The following is a 24,487-nucleotide window of genomic DNA, read 5'->3' as shown; positions in this document are numbered from 1 at the left end:
CCCAGGAGATGCTGTCCCTCCCACTGACTGTCACCCTCCATTGCATCTTTCCAGAACTGCATGGCCTCACCTTCCCCCTCTCTGCCTCTGGCCTGGCCTGGCCGGGATTTTCACTTGCTTTTCCCCCATGACACGGCCGCTTTTCCTTTAACTCTCAGCTTCTATTTAAAAAGCTAATTTGGGAGCTTGTCCATGCTCCCAATTCAGACATTTTAAATAGGAACTGAAAGTCAGGAGCTGCTGGGGCACTAGATTTCCTCCCCCTTGCCACCAGCACAGCTCAGGCATTTGTTCAGTCACTCCGTTGGCCGTGGCCCTATGTGTCTGTCTGTGTGCGTGCATCTGTGTGTATGTGTGTATGTGAGAGAGAGAGAGAGAGAGCCAGCTAGCAAGAGTGCACTGAGTGTATTTCAAGCTATCTTTTCTATTTAAAGATGGTGCTCCTATGGATGACTGTTCTCTGTGTCTGTGTGTCCTTCCTAAGCTGTGCACACATGAGGATTCTTCTTGAGTCCCGTGGTTCCGGCCACTATTTGCAGAGCTTGTCACTGTGAGGACTGTGACGTTAAACGGCAACCCGGCTCCAAGTCAGCAGCCTCTGTGCTGACACGCCAGGCTGGTGTATCTGCACAGCTATTTCCCAGGGCCGCCCTGCTCAGGCTTGCTCTTTGAAGCTGTGCCTCAGAGTGATCTTAAGGTCACCCCCTCCCTCCCCCCGCTGCATGTGGTTGTCTTACTTCAGTAGTTTGCCCCATATTGGCCCAGGAGTTGAGAGAGAGAGAGAGAGAGACTGCGCCTCCAATGGTTGCAGTCTTTCCACATTCAATGCGCTGTGTACCTTGGAGGTAAAAAGCACAGGCTTTGAGGTCGCACTTCCTGGGTTTGAAACTGCCTCTGTCATTTCCTAGCTGTGTGACCTTGGGGAAGCTACTTAATTTCTCTGTGCCTTCATTTCCTCATCTGCCATAAAATGACAATAAATACTACTGTTTTACCTTAAAGGGTCCTTGGGAGGATTTAATGAACTCTCAGATAAAGCACTCAAGAACAGTGCCAGGAACGTAAGAAGCACAGTGTAACTGTTGGCTGCTATTGTTGTCCAAGGCAGAAGTGGTGCAAACAGGAGGTTTTCCTGGAAAGAAGTCAGAACTGCTGGATTATATACACAGACATAAGCAAACACATACCTCCACACGTGTCACAAGAACAATCCCAGGCCACAGCCCACAACGGGTCAAGTTCACCTTATTGAGATAGTTGACTCCTTACGCCCCAGAAGCAGGGAACTTCTGATGAAGACAGAGAGGAAGAGCCACAGGGATGGGATAAAGAAGGGGCTGGACCAGGTGGAAAGCCCATGGGACATTCCGTGGGGGCCAATTTTATGCTAGCCATATGGAACCAGCCTCCCCTGTTTACCCAACCACGTTAAGCAAGGCTTTATAGAAGTAGAGATTTGGTGAAGGACTCAGTGGGGGGTGGCCCCTCATTCTCCTTTAGTCTCCCCTTGCGCTTGGGGACCTCTCGCTTTGGTCTGGCCATTGCCTCCCATCCCTTATCCCTGTAGCTGGGCATATCAGCATTCATTCATTGGCCATCTGAGTTCATTTCCCTCAGTCCTTGAGCATCTAACCAAGGCACAGAGAGGTTAAGTGGCTTCCTCAAGGTCACAGGTAGGAACTCATGAGACCACAAATAAGAGGAGAACAGTAAAAGACCAAGAATAGGAAGGCTGTCCAAGGGATCCAAAGCAACATTGCAAGTCATTGAATTGTATCAGACTTAATATTGGCCTTAAGTAGCAGAGCCACCATATGCTGGACTCCTTGCCATGTCTCCTATAAATCCTGCACCATAAGTATTATTACCATTTTATAGATGGGAAAACTGAAGGTGGTTGATGCTAAGGGATGCATCCCAGGCTATACACCTAGAGTGAAGCTCTGAATCCTCCCTCTTTCCACTCCCCAAGGCTGCTGGTCATTTGCTCTTCTGAGAATACAGAGACCCCCTCAGTCAGATAAGATTTGCCCTGAGAGGACATTCTTGACCTGGCTCTGTTGGCCTCTCAAGTATCTGGCCTGTGTAAGTTGGGTGTGGGACAGGGTTCAGTGTGTTAAGACTGAGATTGTAGCCTCAAAATCAGCCCACCTTGTTCAGGCCCTGATGGCTGAACTCAAAACCATCAGACACTTCTGGTACCTTCCTGAGGGAGTGGGGGAGACCCACACTTTCTCCATCCCTAACCCCACCAGGGAGGCCAGTAGTTGCCTGAGTGGTCATCTTATTAGTCGAAATGCCTAGACCAGTTAGGGCAAATGAGAAGTCATCAAAATTCATGGGCTCCAGTGGATCTTCCAAAAGTCAGTCTGTCCAAGAGACCTTTGCCAGCCCGATGCCTGCTCGAACCCAGGCAGATCCCGGGGAGGCATATCCGTGATGGGGGACTTTCTGCTCATCAAGACCTCCCTGAAGGCAAGAGGCTAAGTGAAGGAAGAAAAGGATGGGAAGAAGGAAAGCAAGTCTGAGAAGGGGACATCGGCACCGGAAAGAAGAGAGATACCCTAATCATTTGCTCATTTTCTTGCTAGAGACAATTTGGAGGAGAGCTGGGGGAGGCTGAAGGTACAGCTCATAGATGTGGTAACTGTTTGAGTCTCCTCTGGTGGCTCCATTTGCTGGGAAACTGACGTTTCCCAGGGCTCTATCCTTGTTCTTGCCTACTCTGTCTGCCCTTTTCCCTGGAAAGTTGATGGGAGCCCCTGGTTTCAAGTTCATTCAGGTGTTGATGATCTTTTCCTGAACTTTCTCCTCCCCCTAAGTATCTATCTACTGGGCATCTCCATCTGTGTACACAGATACTTCTCTGCTTCACCTTACCAGCTTCCTTCAATCTTCTGCGATAGATCATTTCCTCGAAAACACCCTCTTCTGATCATGACACCCCCTTCACTTCCTTTCTGGCCTTCCCTCCTTCCACTCACACACCTTTCTTTCCAGCACATAGACCTTTTCTCTGTTACCTGACCCAAGCACGTCCTTTCACTTTTTCGTGCCTTTGTACACGCTGTTCTGTCCTCTGGAAATGCCTTCCACCACTTCCTATTTCCATCTGTCTTCCTAGCAAGCATCCACTCAGCCTGAAACCTTCAACACGCAGCCCAAAGGTCACGTAAGACGTACTGGTAAAGTCCACCCTGACCCCCCAGGAGGAACTAGCCATTCTCTTGGGCTACCATAGTTGTTCCTCAAATTAAGTCCTTATTACCTTGGTTGTTTGCATGGTGGTCTCATGCTCTGGCTTTAAGCTGTTTAAAGGCAAAGACGATGTCTTACTCATCTCTGAGTATGTTACCTCAGTGCCTGGCAACTGCAGAGGCTCAATAAATTCACATTAGGATTATTTTAACTTTCGTTCACCTGGCTCCCTTGATTGTGTGTAACCGAGAATATGTGATAAATTTGTCAACTGGTCAGCCTCCGGGTCCCGACTGATCTTTAGCACTGGCATGAGGACAGAGAGAAAGGTTCAGGGTGTTCAATTTTTGGCTGATCTTAGATGAAAAGAGCCTCAAAGCCCCCCTCCTCCAGCCTTTTACGAATCTACAAAGTGAGCCTCAGTCAATGCTACCTGCAGAGACTTGGCCAGTGTTCTGCTCTTGAACCAGATTGGTATTTAGAGAACTCTTTTCTTTCCTTTCTGGCAGAAGGTCAACGCCATCCCCAGAATATCACCTCCTTGGGAATAGCCAGGATTCTGTCAGTTGGAAATGGTACCTAGTTGCAGCTGTGACTATGCTTACCCTAAAAACCGGCACGGGGGCTTGTTAAAATCCCATTAGCCAAAACCCTGGCTTGGCTCAAGGAGATGCCAAGACCGAAGTTTGCTGGTGTTTAATTAGAAAATTGTATGGACACCACATCAGGAAACCTGGGACAGTGGAGACTTAATGGTGACGACATGGGCTTGGGACAGACCTGGCTTCACATCTTGACTCTAACAAACTGTGTGACTCTGAGCAAGCCACTTTACTTCTCTGATCCTCTGTTCCCTCACCTATAACACGGATCATAATGATGGTATCAGCTCATAGGGTTCATGAGGATTGAATTACATAATGTGTGTAACATATCTCATGCAATTGTAAACAAGGATGTGGTCTGTTACTATAAAACTGTAACTGAATTTGCAGGCGTTTGAAACGTGCTCTTTTAAATCTTGGACACAGCTCGCTTCAGTGCTTGTTTGTGAAGAAGATTAGGTTGGCCACTCAAGTTCTTTCCATGCGGTTCTGGTTCATGCTGAGGCCCTGGGAAATGTGTGAAATCAGAAAACTTTGTCTCCAGATACCCTTTTCTATTAGCTCTTCTCCATTGCGTGGCACCCCGTTTCTGCAGCCTTGAGCTTCAAGTGCCTGTCTCTCCCCATTCCCTCCTCATCAGCAAAAACTGATAAGATCATTTAAACTAAGGTGTAAGTGACTGTCCTGCCCAGGGCTACAGTAGTCACTTTTTAACAGGATATGAAGGCAATGAAACAGAGTAGGTGGGGTTTCAGGCATCCATCAGAGTAATACGGGGGTGGGGGGGAAGTTTTAGGGGACAGGAGGCTCTTCCCAATGCCACAGAGTCACTGTCCACTCATAATACTGGCCCCATTAGTGCAGCCATAAACAAAAAAGAATTTCTGTATTCTATTTCTGCATCCTGAAGCTAGAAAATTAAGTCTGCAGCCTTTGCAAAAGTGTCGTAATAAAGGAATTTGTGCACCAAGTTTTTATACTAACCTCCTCTTGGTAAACCGACACAGCTCCTGCATGCCAAGGTCCCTTCCAGTTCAGCACATCTATGATACTCCCCCTCAAATGCATTTTTTCTTCAGAGCTCAAGGGTGGGGTTGGCGTTTTTGCCTCACTGGGTTTGTGGGAGACCCAGCTGCAAAATCATTAATTGCTTTGGTGAGTCAACAAATAAACAATGACAGTCAGCTACTGTTCCCATACTGCAAGGTCATAAGAAGTTTCTGGACTTCTCTGCAAAATCTTGTTAAAAAAAAGGATCCTCACGGCCCTTAAAACTTCTTTAGTACGGAAAATTACAAACATATGCACAAGAAGAGAGAATTGTGTAATATATCCCCCCATGAACCTATCACTTCACTTTGATAATTACCAACTTAAGGTTTATAATGTTTTATCCATACCCCTGCTTACCATCGTCCCCGGATAATTTTGAAGAAAATTTCACTTACGGATGAAAGATAATCTCATCTGTAAATATTTCAGTAATTGCACCTTCTTTATGACCAACATAGTACATCTCTCCAGGGGAAAAGAACTTCCTACCTCCCCCCATGATGCCAAGAACATTTGACCAGTCTGCATCTGTGTCCCAAGGCTGGTCTCTAAGTTAGGCAAGCTCAAGGGTTTGGTGAATTCTGCCCAAAGTCTGTCCTGCTCCCTGGAGACAAAGGGACATACATAAAATGTCACGCAGAGGCACTGCCCTGTGCAAGATTTTGAGTATTAGCTGAGCTGCTGCCCAATAACTGAAATGAGACCCAAACTAAGAGGCAGAAATCATCGTCGTGAGTCCCAACTGGCCTCAGCATTTTTCACGGTGTTATTTCATGCAGCTTTCACCAATTCTGATTTTACTTCTATCTTATAGATAAGAAAACTGAGCCCAAGGTCACACAGCTAGTCGATACCCAAGGCAGAAACTGACTAGATGCTAATCGAACTCCGTTCTTTTTCATGGGCATAGCTGGATTACATTTCCCAGGTTCCCTTGCAGTCAGGTTTGGCCGTGTGACTGAGTTCTGGCCAAGGCAATATAAGCCAGTCCCATAAAAAAATAAAACATCCAGGGCAATCCTACATGTTCTCTTTCTTTCTCCGTCCACTGGCTGAATGGAGAGAATTTCTAGGCCCAAGGGAGGATGGAGCCACAGGAAGGAGGGAGCCTGGAGGACTGTGTGGAGCAGATACCTCTCTGAACCCTCACTGGATTGTGAAGTGAGTAAAATAAATAAATAAATAAATAAATGAACTTTTATTATGTTAAGCCACTGAAATATGGGTGGTGTGTGTTAGAGCAGTAAGCCTACCTTGACCAATACAGTGGCACAAATAGGATTAAACCCTAAGCTGACTATGCCAATGTTCAAAGCCTTGCCCTACACCACACTGCCTCCAGGCACAAAAAATCAGAATTGCTTATAATAATCTCCTACATGTTCAGCATTTGATCGAACTGCCTGTGAGGATCTCACATCTTAGGTTTGTGCTAATAGAGTAGCTGCTGATCACGTAGGGCTATAAAAAGTAAAATTTTTAAATCTGTTTCTCAATCGCACTGGCCACATTTCAAGTACTCAGTAGCCCCCATGTGACTAATGGCTACCACATTGGACAGTACAGGGAGAGGACATTTTCGTCATCACAGAAAGTTCCATCAGACAACGTCGTATGTAGACCCAACATTTGCAATGTACCTTTCCCTGAAAATCCCCACAGAAGGGCCGGGGATGCAGAGGACAGAGGATGATCCACAGGCATAAGGGGCCTTTCCCCTGTAGGGGCCAAGAGCAGGCCGCCTAAAATGTACCACAATGTCATATTGATTATTTTGTATTGATCTACTTGGGGAACAGCCAGTGCAAGGACACTCAGACCCTTCTCTGTCTCCCTAAAAGCAGGAAATAAATCTCACATATCAAAGGCAGCTTCCCTGCACTAAGAAGTAAAGAGACATTTTCATCATCAGAGATAGGAGCTTTAAAGGCAAGAAAACTATAGAAACAAAACTATTACTTTTTTACTAATCTGCTACCTCAGCCCAAATTCCTCATATATTTATTGTCTCTTTGTCTGAAAAAAAATAGAAAAAAACTGCCCACCTTGGTCATTTCTTTAGGCCTCAGTTTCATTATCGAGGCTCCCTAGGCACTTAATAAAGCTTTGGGTTTTTCCTCCTATTAATCTGCCTCATGTAAATTTAATTCTGAGTCCAGCTCAAAGAACTTAAGGGTAGAGAAGAAATTTTTCCTTCCTTCAGCCCTCACCCAGACTTTGGGTCTTTGTCCCTGCCTTCCCCAGTTAATTTCCCAGCTATAAACTCGTGGCTCTCCTGTACTCAGGGTCACAGGCTTCGGTATGATGTCTTCTGACAGAATGAGCCCTACCTGTTTCACTGGACTGTGTCTCCTGAGGGCAGGGCAGTATCTCATTCTTACCTCAACCCCTGCGCACAAGGACCCAGGGCTGTGCTTCCTGGCCAAGGCTGGGGATTGACAGGGAATTTTCCAGAAGGAGAAGCCCAACCAAGGATGCCAAGTACATGCGTCCATTTCCCACAGGGTAGCCACAGCCATCTTTCTGAAACGCAAATCCAACCATATTGCCCTTCGGTTGAAATCCTTCTATAAATCCTCATTGCCCTCCCAAGTAAGCACACATAGCTTCCGTGTCTCATTTGTTATCCAATCCTTACTTCTTCTGCTTTCCCACCTTCAACTCCTGGAGCTCTTGATAGAAGCCCATGTTCCTACCGTATTACAAGTGATGCAGTTCTCTAAGTGCCCAGCTTTCTCTTGCCCCTGAGTGTTTGCTCAAGCTGTTCTTTCCTCAAGAACTCTATGTATCTTTCCCACCTCTGCTTAGCTAGGCCTACATGTCCCCCTAAGCTTGGAAACACTTCTTCCAGGAGGCCTTACTTGCCCCTCAGCCTGGGACAGACCCCTCCAGTCCATCTCCCTTGACTCTCAGCCCTGACCAGCTATAGAACTTTCCACACTTCCAAGTCTTCCTTGAGAACAGGAAGGAGGCACTTGCAGTTAGGAATCAGTAGAGACTATCTTGTACAAGTTCTTGCCAAGAGATTGACCCTTCTGAGTCCCTCTAAATTATGAGCCTCCCTCCCCTCAACACACACACCCACACTCACACCCACATGTTCCATCCATTTGATTCCTCTGCAGAGTCACCAAGGAGGCAAGTGGAGCCCTGTAAATCTCTCACAAACAGCGATGCCCAGAGACCTCTGCTTTTTGACCCCAGCCAGCTGCTCAGAACAAATGCCACTAAACCCATGGAACATGCCCTGCTCCCACCTGCCATGCTCTCATCATCTGAAAGGGGGGCCTGATATGCAGATGAGGGTGTGGCAGTCACAATCCAGGCTGGTGCCAAGGTAAACCATGGGTCTTCCCTTCACTGGATTATTTTTATGGGGATCAGAGCAGAGACAGGCAGTGGACTCCAACTCCTGAGACAACATCACAATAAATTGCCATGGTGGCTCTTCTATGGTTCATGACTAGTAAATCAAATCTATTGAACAATACATTTACTGCAAATTTAAGAAGTCGTTCTTCCATTTTTTAAGTGTACACATTAAATCATGTCCAGAGTCATAAAGAACGGAGACAGCTGGGCTCAGCATGAAAAAAAAAAAAAAAAAAAAAGCAACTGCATACTTAAAGAAGTTAGTAAATTTCTTGTCCTTTGATGATGACAGAGTGAATACCCTTCCCATGGCTCTTTAGGGGTGCTTCTCCCACCCAGGCAGACTGGCATCTTTAAAGTGGTAAGTGTGCACCATCGTAGCTAATGCCTGAGTCAATTTTGCAAATACAGGCTCAATGTTAGCAGGTTCCCTCTTTGCTGCAGATTCCTGGAGTGGACAAAAAAGGAAACACACCATAGCCATCTTAGTGAATTACACAGTGCTGCTTGCCCTGGTGAGGCCGTGATGAGGGATATGGGGAGGGGGCCAGGTATGAACTGTTTTTCCCCAGGAAGATTCTTTTCACTTCCTTTTCGGCCTACTCAAATGTTCCTTTGACTTGAACTGAAGTCACAGCTCAAGATGCACTTTTGACTAGGACACGTGAGTATGCTTTGTCTTATCTGCGTCTCTAGTCCCACCTGAATATTAACAGGGGAGCCCCAGCCCTGAGCCCGGCACTCAGGAAACATTTTATTTTTTTTTATTTTTTTAACGTTTATTTATTTTTGAGATAGAGAGAGACAGAGCATGAACGAGGGAGGGTTACAGAGAGAGGGAGACACAGAATCTGAAACAGGCTCCAGGCTCTGAGCTGTCAGCACAGAGCCCGACGCGGGGCTCGAACCCACGGACCGTGAGATCATGACCTGAGCCGAAGTCGGACACCCAACCGACCGAGCCACCCAGGCGCCCCAGGAAACATTTTAATTGAACCCATAGGTCTTCATCCACTAACACTAGTTCAACAAACATGTATCAAACCATTCATTCCTTTAACACGTAGTTATTGAACATCCACTAGTTGCTGTGCTGGGCATATGGTGATGAGCAAGATGGAGGCAGGCCCTGACTTCTTGGAGCTCATGGTTTAAACAGGAAGACAGACCGTGGATGTGTGCTCTGCACTGAGGTTTAGGCTCACCAACCTCTTCTGGGGGTCAGAGAAGCCCGAGGGGTGAAGGGAAGCTAGATTCACAAATTCTCAAAACAATCTCATGAGGTTGATTTATTTTTATTCCCATTGCCGACAAAGAATCGGAGGCGAGCATCACATAGCTACCTAGTGACAGAGCCAGGGCTATGCATGGAGAGGTAGGAAAGCACAGGGAGGAGGCACTTGGCCCAGCCTGTGGGGTCAGGGAAGATGCTCTGGACGAGATGACATCTGAGCTGGGAGCAGAAAGAGGACAAGGAATTAGCTAAATGATGACGGCTGAGGGGATGAAGCGAACACCAGGCAGCAAACACACCAAGACAGGAATGAGTCCAGTGTGTGCCCGGGGTGTGGGGCCAGAGTCAGGGCGCAGCAGGGGCTAAGGCTGGGAAGCCCAGGCAAGGAACTGGAGTCTGTCCTGCAGGCCACGGGGAGCCACCAGAAGGCTCCGGGCAGTTGCGTAGTGCAGGCAGATCTATGTTAGAAAAACCCACTCTGGCCTGGCAGTGTGGAGGATGGATTTGAGGAGGACCAGATGGGAAGCAGGGGGACCAATTAGCAGGCTATTGCAGTATTCTAGGAGAGAGATGATGAGGGCCTCTGCTAGGGCAGTGGTGGGTGGATGGACAAAAGGGAGCATGAGAGAAAGAAGTTGGAGGTAAAATTATCAGGACTTGGGACTGCTTGGGCATGGAGCACAAGAGGCCCCCAGGTCAGGCTGTGCCACCTGGCCACACGACCCTACCGATGTAGGGCTGGGGGATGCCATGTGGAACCAGCTGGGGTGCAGAGGCAGCCCTTCTGGGAGGGAGGGCTAGTCACAGTCCTCTCCAGGGGCCCTTTCCAGGCAGGGCTGTTTATACCGGGCTGGAGGAAGCTGTCAGCCGGGGACATTCAAGACCTGTGAGCAATGCAGACCTTCAGAAACAGGCTGGCATTTCCTCAAAACAAGCTCACAATTCCTCTGGTTGTAGGGGAATGAATTTTCAAAATAGGGCTGAACACATCTCAGCACAGCAGGCCACAGTAGCTAGAGGCCTATAGAATTGCTGACCTCTTGTGAGATAAGAGGAGAAATTAACCCTTGGGTCTCATCCCCTGCCATTCTTCCCTCCACCCCCTTATTGTCCCCAACATGCATGCCCGCGCAGGCGCACACACACACAGGCGTGCGTGCGCTTTAGCTTCCCTAAACTTCTCACCTCCCCCAGACACACCAGGCCCTTTCACACTCCCTCTTTGCACCTGCTGTTCTCTCTGCCTGCAGAGTCCTTCCTCCTTCCCCACTGGGCAAACTGTGTTCCTCCTTCCAGCCCAATCCAGATGCGGGTCCTCTCTGACTGCCCCAGGCATCCTCACCCCACTTCCCGCTGTCAAATAGCACCTTGTGATTAAGTTGCTCTGAGCTCTTTCTCCACCTCCAAGCTCAACTCCTGAGTCGTATTCATCTTGGCTTCCCCGGCAGCTGCACAAGTTCTGACCATCTCGCCAGTGTTCAAAAACCGCTTGTGAAATGAATAACCACAGCCCTGGAGGTAGACGAGACATCTTCCCCAGCCCAGGTCCCAAGTTCCTCATGTTCCTCTCACATCAATGAAGAGGCTCCTCTCTGCCCTCCAGGTACTCGCACGTTCCGTGGGAAATCACACCAGTGCACACATGCACACACATGAGAGGAGAGTAGCAGAGACAGTGCCTCCATTTGCCCTCAGTTCTACGTGAGCTGGTCTATTATTAGAGCAGGTCTCATAAATCAGCCTTTATTTTTATCCCCATTTTACAGATGAGGGTTCCACCCTTAGGGAGACCATCAGCTTTGGGAGGCGCTAAAGATCAGACCTGTCGAACATCAGTGGGGCAAACGAGCTTGCCCAGGCTGACTGTAGCTCGTGGGTCCAGATGAAGTCTCCAGAAAGCAAGGCCTTCGGTCATTTGTCAGGTGGCCTGTGCAATCTCTTGGGGTTTCTGACGGGCTTCTGGAGCAGGAGGAAACTGACTACCATGACCCAGCTTGTCAGCCTCTGGAAATCTTCTCTGCCTACCTTAGGCTGGGTACCTCCACCTGTCAAAGGTGGTACTCATGGCAGGGAAATAGACAAGGGTCAGGAGGGACTGGATTTGCCATCATCATCATCACATCATCATCACCACCATGGAATTAGTAACAACTGTTACTGTGCAGAGGCCTTATATGCATTCTTATTTTTTGTTTTCTTATTTTTTAGTCCTTACAGCACTCCTATGAAACAGATACCATCACCCCCCACTTATCAGATGAAAAAAACCAAGGCTCAGAAAAGTTCAACAACTTGCTCAAGATCATTAGCAGAGCTGGGATTTGGAAACAAACAGTAGACCCCAGAGCCCCTACTTTTAAATGCAGCTCTGCCGAGAGATGCAGAAGGCAGGCCAGTGCCCTGTTATCCATGGAGGGACACGGTAGAAAGTGAGAGGCCACAGGAAGGCCAGCAGCACCTGCTCATTGCTCTGACTCCCACGGCCCTTCCAGGCCTCTCCAGCTCCAGGCAGGGATGGAAATCTGCTCCTCGACAGGTTAGAGCTCTGAGGAGTCCCAGAAAGCACAGGTGAGTGGGGGAGGGAGTGCAGGTAGATGAGCAGAGGTGTCCCTGCCCCCACCCCCCGGCCAGCCCCCCAGTCTCACAGTGATGGCCTCTGGATCGCTGCCTCTCTTAGATGCCTGGATCACTGCTGTCGGGAGCCTAATCTCCATTCTGGTGGTTTTGGTTGCTATGGTAATTGAATTCACTTAAAGTTGTCTCCACGCTAGTCTGTCTACCTCTTCCTGCCCGTAGCCTAGAAGGGCACAAGCCCAGGGCTGAGGGCAAGAAAGAGGAGGGCTTGGTGGCCCTGGAAACCAGTGTGCTTTTCCTGATCCAGAGGTCCTCCTCAGAGGTAGAAGAGAGAATCCTGGAGAAATGTTCCTTCCAAGACTCTCTCCATCTTTCTCTTTGCTTCCTGGCTCCGCTCTGCAGAAAGACGCTGCAGTTGGGCTGTAAAGGCAGGAACTGGCAACACCAGGCGAGCAGGGACACTCTGAGAGCATCTTCTGTTCCTCAGCATTTTGTTACTCCTTCTACAAACGCCTACTGAGAGCCAGCTGTATCCTAAGCCCTGCTGCTTGTCTCTGGACACAGGGATCTCTCTGGGGGCAGCTCAGGATCCAGCGCCACTGGAAAGACCCCTACAGCACATCTCCGTGTCCGAGATAACAGGAGACTTGCCAGCCAGGGTCGGGATTGTGGAAACTCTCCTTTTCCTCCTTTCTCTGCCAGAGGGAGTGTCATCAGACTGGGCTGAAAGCAGAATGGGACCACCCTAGGCAAGGCCTGAGGGATAACCCATGCTCATTTTCTCCACGATGCTAATGTGCGAGAGATTTTGACATATAAGATAAATGACAAGGATGAAAGCCAATGTCAAAGAGCTGCCTGAGGCGTGTGTGGGAGTGACGGACCCTCCCCTGGACAGCCAGCACTTTGCTTGGGTGATAGGGAGTGACACAAAGAAGGTCACCGAAGATTATGGGTGATTGTATGTGCATAGGGCTTGGTGTTTTGAGTAACAGCTGGGGGAAGCAAGCAAAAGGAGGAGTCATGTAGCTTCAGCTGTGTCCCGGGAATCATGCTCTGTGCTCTGCACTGGGACAACACCGACGACTGAGGCACCGCAGAGACTTTTGAGGAGCTCCCAACCTGGGAAGCATGACAAATGAACACTACAAAGGGTGCATCGTATAAAAGGACAAGAGCAGTGCACACTGGGAGCCCAGAGCTGGGAGGAGAGAGAGGGAGAAGGGCTGTCTGGGAAGACTGCATGCAAGGCAGGCAGGGTACACTGAATTGCATTTTCGAGGCTGAGAAGGAATTCTTGAGACAGAAAGCCCTTCTGTGCAAAGACAAGAGCATGCATGAGCAAATGCACAGAGGTACGAAAATGAGCAGCATGTCTCGTGACGGGAGCACAGGCCAAGCAAGGACAGTGGTAAGAACTCTAGCAGGAAAGGCCTGAGGACAGCAAGCCCAGCTGGGGTTCCATCCTGTAGGCCATGGGGGGCCATCGTGGTAAGAACTGTGGTTTAGCAAAACAACTCTGGAGCAGTGAGAAGGGAGGGTAGAAGTGAGAGGTCGTGGAGGGTTGTGAGGGGCCAAACTAAGGCTGTTGAATTAGCAATGGTGACAGAAACAGCCAAGAAGGGGAGCCCCAGAATCTATGGGCCCCATGCTTGGCTGGTTGTGCAGGGGGGTGGGAGAGGTGTGCAGGAGGGAGGGCTGACAGCTGAAGAAAATGAAAGAGCCAGAGAAGTCTCTATGCTTTAGAATAGAGCCCGGGCTGGGAATTCAGTGAAATAAGGAACCCAAGTGCAGCCATGTTTCGGATAGGTGGGTAAGGAGTCTGAGAAAGTCAAGGTCAAACGCCTGATAGACAGAAGGAAGCGTATTTCTAGCACCTAGGAGGGAGCTGCCTATTAGAAATGAGCATGTGGGAGTTACCGGCACAGAGGTAACAGCTGACTCTGTGAGCAAAGATGACATTGTCCAGGGAGAAGGCACAGAGCAGGGACACAGGAGGAGGCAAACATAGCTCCTTGGTGAATGGTCTGAGGCAGGGTGGTCAGTTTCCTTTGGGAAGGTGGGGAGTGACTGGAGGCCATGGATGGTAGGAGAAGGCAGGTACACAGCCTATGTGAGCTTCAGGGAAGATGCTACCAAGAGAAAGTTGTGAGAAACTGGTCTAGAACAGTGGCTTTCAATCCTGGGTGTGCAAGACGCCTTGTCAAAACACGGATGGTGGGGCCTGACCCCCAGAGTTCCTGATCCACTAGGTCTCTAACAAGAGACCTCTAACGAGCCCCACAATGCAAACTGATGCTGCTGGTCTGGGGACCGCCTGAATCTAGGCTGGTCTAGGTTGAAAAGCCCTCACTTGGGAAGCTTCAGATATAAATTCCTCCACTCTTTCTCGTGGCCCAAGTTAGACATGAAGACAGAAAGCCAGGCTTCAGTGAAAGAGCAGAGGGGGAGGAAAAAGCGGAGAAGGTAAGGCACCTCCTTGGAAGTAGAGAAGATTCTACTTGGGACACAGGGATGGGGGGTGGGGAGGAGGGAAGCCACGGGGCTGGCAAGAGAAAGGCAGGCCAAAGAAGGTTCAGGATTTGATGACATAAGAGGAGTGTGGCCTGAGGGCCATGACTAGGGGTCACACGAAGGGGACGAAGATGAGTTAGGCAGAGAGAAAGCATAGGATTAGAACCAGCCTCAGGTCCTATTTGGAGTCCCGGCCAAAAGTCCAGTCTCCTTCCCTGAGAGCCTCATACCTCTGCCCATCTGTCCCTTCTAACTGGGAGTCATTGCCAGTCTGGGCCTTCCCCAGCACAACAGAGGCAGCTGCCTTATACCACGGGTCACCTCTCATGGGGGCTGCTCTGAGGACAAGAAGACCTGGTGCTTTTTTCATTTTTTTCCCAAGATCTCAGATCACAGAGTCCAAGACTCTATGCAGAAGATCCTGACCTCAATACTAGACACCCTCCTGGGGCTGACCCACCCTGCCAGGGGAGGCTCAGAACTTGAGTCTTATTTTCTATCAGTGGAGCGAGTCCATAAAGAAAATCCAATTCATCGGTGTCCAAGAGAACATTACCAAGATAGACGAGACACCATGGGCAGTATTTAATTATGAGCAGGCAGAGCAAATAGGAGGGACGCAATAAAAATGCTAATCAGGGAGGAAAAAAAAAAAAAAAAACAACCCAGGCTTCATTTTCTTCTAGAACAGACTAAAGCTCATCCTCCCCACTCCACACCCAGACCCCAAATGAGTGCTGCAGACCTGGTTCTGATTGTGGCTTGGTAACAGGGGTGTCTGTTTTAGCTCCAATCCCCAGCCTCTTCCAGCCTCTATCTTTCCAGACTCCCAGTTCCTAGAAGGTCCAGCCCAGAGGGAGGGAGGGAGGCTGGCTTTCACTTCAGCCAGGGAGAACTGGCAAGGAACTTGAAAAGTGAAGGAATTTATTACTCAGGGCTCAATTCCATGTTGCAGGGGCACTTTCAGAAGGGACCATCTCTCTTTCAGTAGCACATCCAGAATGGGCATGAGGAGGGAGCAAAGCAGGACAAGGGCCCCCTCAACCAGCCTGAATTCAGTGCACTGGGCTGTGCCTCTGGCCTGGAAGTCAGGTCAACTCAGGGCCACTTTGGGAGACACCGGGGACACTCAGCCAGGCCTAAAGCCTCGTGTTCCCAATTCTATTCAACTTGGCTGAACTTGACCTTGGAGTGTAGTTCAGGATTTTGCAGACCATTCTGTCTCACTCCCCAGTTGGCTGACTCCTTAGGTGGCTGGATCCTTGGTCCTTCCTGGCCAGCTCGCTCAACGTCCACAGTGCTGCCAAAGGCAGATGTATTTCTCTCGTTTCCCTTGGTGTCTCAGTTGGGGGGGTGGGTACAGACTTCATGCTGGTGTCAGGTAAAGCTTGCTTTCTTCGCATCTGTGAGGGTATAGACACAGCCCAGGCCTTTTCCTTATTCTGGCCTCTTCTGTTTACTGGGCTCACCAGCCACCCTGGCTGGTGTCCTTTCAATTTATCGCTCTCTTGTCTCCTTAAGTCTCTTGCAGCCTTGAGCTCTTCCCAGCATTGCCAGGGCAGGAATTGCCCGAGGATTGTCTGGGATGCCATCCTGGATCATCACCCTTCCCCGCAAACCACAGGCCCTCAACTCCTGGCTGCTGCCTCTTCCAGAAAACATACCTGTTAGATAAAAGGTGTGTGTGCCAGCTCACTTACCTGCTGTGGGATCTTGCACAAGTTGCTTGATATCTCTGTGCCTCAGTTTCCTCACCTGACAAATGGAGACAACCGCATCGCCTTCCCAGGATGCGTTACAAGAATCCAGTGCAAATGCTTACAAACGGATGAGAAGCATCCCTGCCGTATGAGAAGCTCTCAGGAAGTGTTAGCCATCAGCAGCAGCAGCATTGCTGTGATATTTATTATTGAGGTTGATGATGGTCTTATGTGCCTATATATCCAGGTACTTGGTAGAGTGTCTGGCATGAATAAGCACTCAATAATCATCGACTCGATGAGGGAATGTACTTCGAAGCTAAATTTTTTTCCCAAGGTATTACCCTTCCCAGGAAAATTTAAATTTAAACGGAAGATCCGCACGTTGATGACAATGCTTAATGCGTAAGTGGCTAATGGTGTGGTTCCAGATGTCTCTGGGGAAGGGATTTAAAGTCAGTGGTTGTTTTCATATCTAGTCAGTCAGTTAACTCGTAATACAGCTATCCCTCGTCGGTAGCTCATAGTTATCTTCCCTAAGGTGGAATCTCCCTCCTGATGCCAAAGCAATAAAGCCTTAGAAGCTAGTGTGGGCATAAAGGAGACAAAGAAACCCTTCCAGCTGCAGGAACAATATTTCCTGTATCCCCTGGGCTCCACGTCACCACAACTGGCATATGTGCTGAAGCTGTAAAGCCCACATGGGCTTGTTCACTACGAGAAGGAGCATGAGTCCTGCCCGCCAGCTGACCACAGACCCTGGCATGACGGGGCTCTCAGACTCCAGTCCTAGACTCTCCTGGGAGAGGCTTACCCCTTCTCCACCTCGCCAGAGAACTCTGGTAATGAAGAGTAGAAGTATTTTATCTAAATGTTCCTGGACAGCTATGCTGTGAATCTGCTCCAGGATCTTGGTTGGAAAACGGCTAGCCATTTCAAGTTCAGAGGCGAGGGGTGGCCACGGGCCTGGGGGCTGCAAGAGTCCCCCCATGGTATCTCATCCTACAGCTGAAACTACCTTTATAGACATTCTCACATATGCTTCCCTCAACAGAAGAGTGAGTGGGTTGGTACCTTCATTCCTTTTTCTTTCTTTTAGAGTTCTTTTAAAAGATTTATTTTTACATTGTTCAAAATTCCAATGGTCCTAAAGTCTATACAGCGGGAGACCCCTCTTCTCCGTCCATAGCCATCCCCATCTTCTTTGGTGCAGACAAAAATCACTGGTTCCCTGAGAAATGTTCTAGGGATATTTTATGCATATACAAGCAAGTATATATAGTCTTTCCCCCCTTTTCACAAATGGAAAGCTTGCTTTACACACTGTTATGCACCTTGCATTTTCTCACTCCAGAATATATTTTGGAGATTATTCGATATCAGTATGTACAGACCTACATCATTCTTTTTGTGGCTACATGGTATCTTGTTATATAAATTAGCTTATTTAACAAGCCCATTTAAGTCTTTCCACTCTTTAACTTTTATGAATAATGCTGTAGTGAATAACCTGTAAGTATATCTGCAGGATGTATGCAAGAATATCTGAACATTGGAGCACCTGGGTGGCTCAGTCAGTTAAGTGTCCAACTTTGGCTCAGGCCATAATCCTGTGGTCTGTGAGCTCAAGCCCCGTGTCAGGCTCTGTGCTGACAGCTCAGAGCCCGGAGCCTGCTTCATATTCTGTGTCTCCCTCTTTCTCTGCCCCTCCCCTGCTCATGCTCTCTCTCTCTCTCTCTCTCTCTCTCTCTCAAAAAATAAACATTGAAATAAAATAAAATAAAAAGAGTATCTGAAAATAAATTTCTAAAAGTGAAATTGTTTGGTCAAAGGCTTTATCCATTGGTAAATTTGATAGTTATTGATGAGTTGCCTTCCATAGATACCCCATTTTTTTAGAGATGACAAAAGTGAGGCTTAAAGGCAGTAAGTGACTTGACTAAAATAGTATAGATTGTAAATAATGGAACTGGATGAAAACTAAGGTTTGTTTTTTTTTTTTGTTCTCAGTCCAAGACCTTCTGGGCCCATGGGCCCAAAGAAATCAGGAACATCTAAGAAACATCACTGACTCCTAAACTATAATAAAATCTTCAGCTTCACATATTAAACATGAAATACTATGGATTCAACTTTGAAAAAGTAGGAGCACGTATCCTCAGGGAACCTAGCCTAGAAGGAGAGAGACAAGTGAGGAAGTATTTTGGTGTGGCATACAGGAGAAGGACGAGATACAAGGAGATAAAATGAGAACATGGGAAGGGCCTTTGATCAGTTTGGGCTTCCTGGAAGAGGAGGCATTGAAGGTGACATTAGCTAATCTAAAAATTTCTTCTGTAACGTCAGTTATGACTTCCTTCTTCTTCAACCCTCATTCTTTCCCATCCCAAACCTCTTATCAAAGTCAGTGGTAAGTAGCAAAATGGATTGCTTTGTGAAAGCGTGGTATAGTTGGGATAATAGTAAAGACTACCTACATATACTGAATTCCCACCGTATGCCAGACTGTGCTTTCTGGCTTAGCGTTAACTAGCCATGTGACCTAGAGTAGGTAACATTCCCCATGTGTGCATTGGTGCCCACATCGCTAAACTAAAACAGGCCATCAGATGACCCATAGCTCCCTACCATTTTCACATGCTATGGCTCTATCTCAGAAATTATCAAGATCACTGCAGCCCCTGCTGGGAGGTGATGGACAAGGAAGTGTCAAGGACTAGGGAATTAGGGAAAGGGGAAGAAGGACTGGATAGTCCTCAAACTGGCAAATCAGTCCCAGAAAATTCCACTGGAAGGGACGATGCTTCCCATGTCAGGGCAAACTAATACTGACAACACCCTGGTCTTAGATTTTTCCAAGATGATTTCATACACTATGTCATGTGCCCTTCATAACAATGACAGGAGGGAGGGAGTTAGGGAGGTACTGGTCTCTTCTATGGGTGAGGAAACTGAGGCTGGGACAAGGCAGGCTACTCAGCTCAAGTCCCACGACAGGCCAGGGACACCAGCCTGGGCTAGCACCCCATCTTCTGCCCTGGTGCCCAACTTTTTCTATTCTGAGATTCCACACAGGAGGTAAAATTCCAGCTGGGAACAATTCAAAGTCCCCATGAGCCCCAGAAATCTGAAATTAAATGCCCTTTGGGTGTTGTCCCACCTCCCTCACCGACCTCCCAGAGCACATTAACTCTTTGGTTGCTGGAACCTGACCTGTATTTCCATAGAATGAGCCTAACAAGTGGTTTGGGTGACTCGGTACCAATTGATCTGGCGGATCGGCCTTTGTCTCAGCCGTAGAGGACTTCGGCATGGTTCCAGTGCCAGCCTCCACTCCGTTGATAACCTGTCCCACCCCTAGCTCCTCTGAGCCCAGGCCCTGCCTTGCCCTGCTGGGTCCTTCCTCTCTGGGAGTCCAAATCCCAAGCCCAGTCTGAGTGATCTGGTGATGTGTTGTCTATTGTCTGCAGGCTCTAAACTGTTTTGACAGCAACCTCCCCTCCCTCATCCACAATCAAAGTTGGAAACTGATGAGCCAGGTAACCTGGGGTAATTTGCTATCTGACCCTTTCCCGGGGCCTACTGGCCCATCTATGAGAGTACCCTTACGTTCCCTTTCCTTGCAGATATGAATAAGAACACAGACATTTGGGGCCCCATGAGGGAAGGCTCTGTCTGAAAACAGACGTGATTACTATTTCCATCACCTTTATAATCCTTTAATCACACATTTGCAGCAGGGAGTCTGGGCAGGGTGAGTCCATTTATATAAACAGCAGGAAAAATGAGGCTCTGTTCTATATGCCAACCATGCTTAGTCGAAACGTAAGATCGCTGGCCTTTCATGAACAGAAGAATGAATAATCCAAGTATTTATCCCCAAACGGCTCACATCTAAGCTGCTGGGACCAGTGCTCACATTATAAAAAGCTTTGAGAGACATATCACCCCTCCAGGGCCAGTGGGGATGCTGGTCTGGGCTCTCAGCTCCGGCAGCAGGCTGGATGGCATGAAAACATAGGATGTCCAGGCAGCTGACTGCCCTCAACAAGGAATCTCCCATGTCTCTGGCCCTTGGCTTCTGGAAGTATTAATATGGAAACCTGCCCCTATCATGAATAGAATAAGGAGTCTAATACAGGTTCAAAAACCGTTGTTTGGAAAGAGTCCCTAACAGATGGAAGGTTGTAGTTTTTGTTTTTGTTTTTGTTTTCTTTTTTTAAGATGCCGGGAGAATGGGGAAGGGGATGGGGAATGCCCCACCAGGGCTTCTCCGTGTGAAACTGAGGCTTTTAACGAGTGGCCCTGGTGGCAGAGGCAGAGAGAGGCAGGTTTTGTCCTGAGAAAGGCACCCACCTGGGAAACATACTCTGAATCTTAATTTTAGATGATTCCTCAAGTAGAAGTCAGTCTTTCCCTCCAAAGGATTGGTCTCCTTGCACATAAGGATCTCCTTCCTGGTTTTAATGGGCCATTATTGTTTTCTACTGCTATATAACAGGTCACTCCGATTTTGTATTCAGTGGTACACAATAGTAAGCTCTTATATAGCTCATTGGTCTGTAGGTCACCTGCAATTAGCTGATCTTGGCCATCTCCATCTTGGAGAGGTTAGAGGCACCTGATGGTGAGAAGAAACACCCCATGTCTCTTACAACCTAGGCGCAGAGCGGTCACATCCCCACACGGCCAAAGGCAAAGTGAAGGAGTGGGGAAATATACTGTACTTCTTTATGCAAAGTCACAAAGCAAAGGGCATGAATAGCGAGGGGTGACAAGTCTGGGCTAATGACACAAGCCTGCCTAACCCAGCCAGATGTCCAAATCATGTTCTGTCCCGTGAAGTTCTTGCAGAAGTGCCCTTCTACTCGCCCCTTATAGTCTCAAGCTGGGTTCAAAGTCTTCTGCCTGGAAGACGAGCAGGGTGGGGGAGGGAGTGGATGAGATGATGGGGGTCCTATGAAGAAAGACCCAATCAGCCCACAGTAACTTGGCTTCGTATCCGCCTGTTCATCTTCCCCTGGGTGGAATGTGGGTACGTAAAGAATGGAAAGACAAAATTTGCAAGGAGTGGAAAACAGAAGCCACTACATTTTCAGGTCACACACCCCATGTGACTATTAAATGGGACATGTGAGGCACAGACATGGGCGATGCTCTGCCCAGTCTCAACTGGAGGCCGGTGGATGGAGCTGAGACCCTGTAAATGATCCCAACAGTGACTTCACAGAATCTTGATAAAAGAGCATGCCTTCACCAGGACCCGGGATTCCTCAAGCCAAGGGGGTCCAAGATATAGACTGTTCAGTTTCCATCAGTGCAGTGTGGCTGTGGACTCCGCTGCGGAGACAGCAGCTCTTGCGGTTTTTCAAAAATCCGTGCATGCAACTTTCCCTTCGCAGCCCTGCAGCCGTCCCCATCCCCCAAGTTAAATAAACCCCTTTGTTTTCTTCGCTGCCATAAAGCATATTATTTCACAATGTCTCATTTACAAGAGGTTACCAGAAGAAAGCTAAATTGGGATTTTGTTCAGCTGCTGATGACTCTTCCCTTATTACCCTAGCTCATTTTCAGTGGCATTTCAACACTTTGGTAATGAATTACCTCCACCATTTCTGGCACAAAGAAAAAAAGGGCTTAAATTAATTTTCAGCAAGGGATACTATTGGTCCAGGCAACTTCCCTCCCACTGTGTTAACATCAATGTCTTGTCTCGTTAAATGCCGATAAACAAGTGTAACACTCTAACAAGCCACAAATTGGCTTATTGACACCTCTGTCAGCTGTTCTCTGCTTCCAAAATCCCTGTTTTATAGACATACGGTGCTTATGCGAAATGGGGGCTCTAATGGAACATCAGAAGGAGGCGACGTTGTTAGCATCTGGGTTCCCTCGCTGCTCATTTTTGCTGTGTCTGACTTTCATCTAATAATAGATGGCATCAATTTGGTTTCTCCAGTCTCTGGGGTTCATTTGGAGCACATGCATTTGTGGCTTCTCCATGGAGCGGGTGGGCCCCCTCCTCTCCCCAGGCCTCCCCAACTTTCTCAAGGAATGGCCCCATTGGCTGTTACGCGGGGCAGTCCTTGCTGTTCAACCAGTCGGACCACCACCATTCAGCAAATCAGACCACTGGGGACAAAGCTGCCAGGAGCCCTTTAACCCATCCACTTTGCATGCTGCTAGGACCTGAGGACACTGGGAACAGAAGAGCATGCAATGTCTGAGATGATTCTCCACCGTGGACACGGCGTCTCCCTGGTGGCCACACCAGGAGGATGACTGAGTGGCCAGTTGCCATTCAACAGGCTATTTGTATTTAACGACAAGACAAGAGAAATTGGCCTTAACCCACAGCAAGAGCTGCACAAAAGTGAAGATGGCCGTGGCTATGGCCAATGACTGGCACGTGGCACATGGTCAAAGCCAATGAGGCTGTCCTGCCTGACCCCTCCTTGACATCCCAGGAGCAGAGTAGATGGCAACCTAGCCACCTGGGACAGGTGCAGTGAGGCAGGGGCATGGATGAGACGACTTGTTCTTTTGGTATGGGGCTTCTACGGTTTTGCTGGCATTCAAATTCAAACACTACGTTTCAAGTTCATGTGGCTATGAACTTACATAGGAAATCTCTTATTTGTTCTCCCGTGGACACGGCAACATCATCAGTAGGACCAACAATAAGGAATTCTGAAATAACAGTATGGGGTGCTCACCTCCTGGGACATAGCGTTCCCACCCATGTCCAAACCTGTCCCTCCCCCAGGGAGGCTGGGAAAGGTGGGCCACACTCTCGCCGCCCCTGTCAAAGGTGTGAACCCAAGAGATAGGTGATTGTGTTCAGTGTATGTGAATGGGTGGGTGCACGTGTGTGGGTACACATGGCAGGCATTGGGTGTGGAGGAGGCGAGGGGCCAGGGGGTACTGGGGAATACCCCTGGGAAGGGGTATCAGGGAGAACAAAGGTCGACTCTCTCAAGGCGACTTCGAGCATGGCTTCTTTGGCGGTTTTCTTTTACAGGTTCATCCTCAGCATTGGGGGCCCCTAGGGACCCTCTCTTTTCCAATCTACCCTCACTCCATAGGTGGCCTTATCTATTCTCCTGGCTCTAAATAACTGACAACTCTTACAGTGGCTTTCCCCCTGGTTTTATTCAGAAATAATTGACGTACATCACTGTGTAACTGATGGTTACAGAATGATGGTTTGATTCATAGGTGGTAAAATGATGACCACAATAGATTCAGCTACCATCCACTTTCTCCTATACCATAAAAAGGAAAAAAAGAAAAAAAGGAAAACAAATGTCTTCCTTGTGAGGAGAACTCTTAGGATTCAGTCTCTTAACTTTCCTTCCCACATTATTTGTGCCTCCTGCCAGCTCTCTTCCTGAACCTCACCCCTTAGCCCCACTGGATGTCCAAGGGAGGTCTCACCTGCAGCCTGTCCCCAAACAAACTCCGGATTTCTCTGGCTAAGCCTGCTCCTCCTACCGTCCATCCCATCTTGGTAAGGGACAACTCAGTTTTGCCAGATTCTCAGGTCAGAAACCTTGGTGTCCTCTTTGCTGTCTCTTTCTTCGATGCCCCACATCCAATCCATCAGCAAATCATACTGGCTCTACCTCTAAAATATATCCAGAATCCAGCACTTTTCAGGACCTCAGTCCGTCTCCCCATCCCTGCCACCCTCTCTTTTGTGGTCTTCCTGGGTCCTGCCCTGCACCAGACCCCTCAGTCTATTCTCAACAGGGAACAACACGGTCTTTTTATAACGTTTCAGATCATGTCACTCCCCTGCCTAAAGCCTCACTCAGGGAAAAGCCTAGGTCCTTGCAATGACCTCCAATGACACAATGACCTCAAAATGATGAAGATGGCCTCATGGCTCCGTGGCCTCATCCCCTTCCTTGCTCACCTCATTCTGGCCGTTCTGGCCTCCTTGCTTCTCCTCAAGTGTGTTAAGCACACTCCTAGCTGAAGGCCTTTGCCATTACTGTTCCCACTGCAAGGAATGCTTTTCCCCGGAGGATGAAAAGGTTCACCTCCTCCACTCTTCCAGGCCTAGGCCTTCCCTGACCTCCTCCTACGTAACACTGCGCTCTCGACCCCCAGAACAGATACTCCTTACGGTTTCTTCTGCATACGTGTCACCATCAGGTTTTACTTACACATTTGTCTGTCTTCTCCACTAGAATATAAATTCCATTAGAGAGGATTCTTTTTTTTCTTTTTGG

General features: G+C 48.4%; 2 long non-coding RNA genes across 2 annotated transcripts; both read left to right on the top strand.

The window, feature by feature from the left end:
• The first annotated feature begins 4,598 nt into the window (after positions 1–4,598).
• On the top strand, positions 4,599–8,359 carry LOC131493279 (uncharacterized). The gene is made up of 2 exons (XR_009252552.1): positions 4,599–6,017; positions 7,982–8,359. It is a non-coding gene; the product is annotated as an uncharacterized LOC131493279 (long non-coding RNA).
• A 136-nt stretch (positions 8,360–8,495) lies between these two features.
• LOC131504184 (uncharacterized) lies at positions 8,496–17,709 on the top strand. Its single transcript, XR_009257848.1, has 4 exons — positions 8,496–8,892; positions 10,911–11,065; positions 11,671–12,030; positions 16,072–17,709. It is a non-coding gene; the product is annotated as an uncharacterized LOC131504184 (long non-coding RNA).
• The last annotated feature ends 6,778 nt before the right edge of the window (positions 17,710–24,487 follow it).

Source organism: Neofelis nebulosa, chromosome 2, assembly GCF_028018385.1.
Source record: "Neofelis nebulosa isolate mNeoNeb1 chromosome 2, mNeoNeb1.pri, whole genome shotgun sequence".
NCBI classification, from domain to species: domain Eukaryota; kingdom Metazoa; phylum Chordata; class Mammalia; order Carnivora; family Felidae; genus Neofelis; species Neofelis nebulosa.
This window is presented reverse-complemented; position numbering and strand designations above follow the sequence as displayed.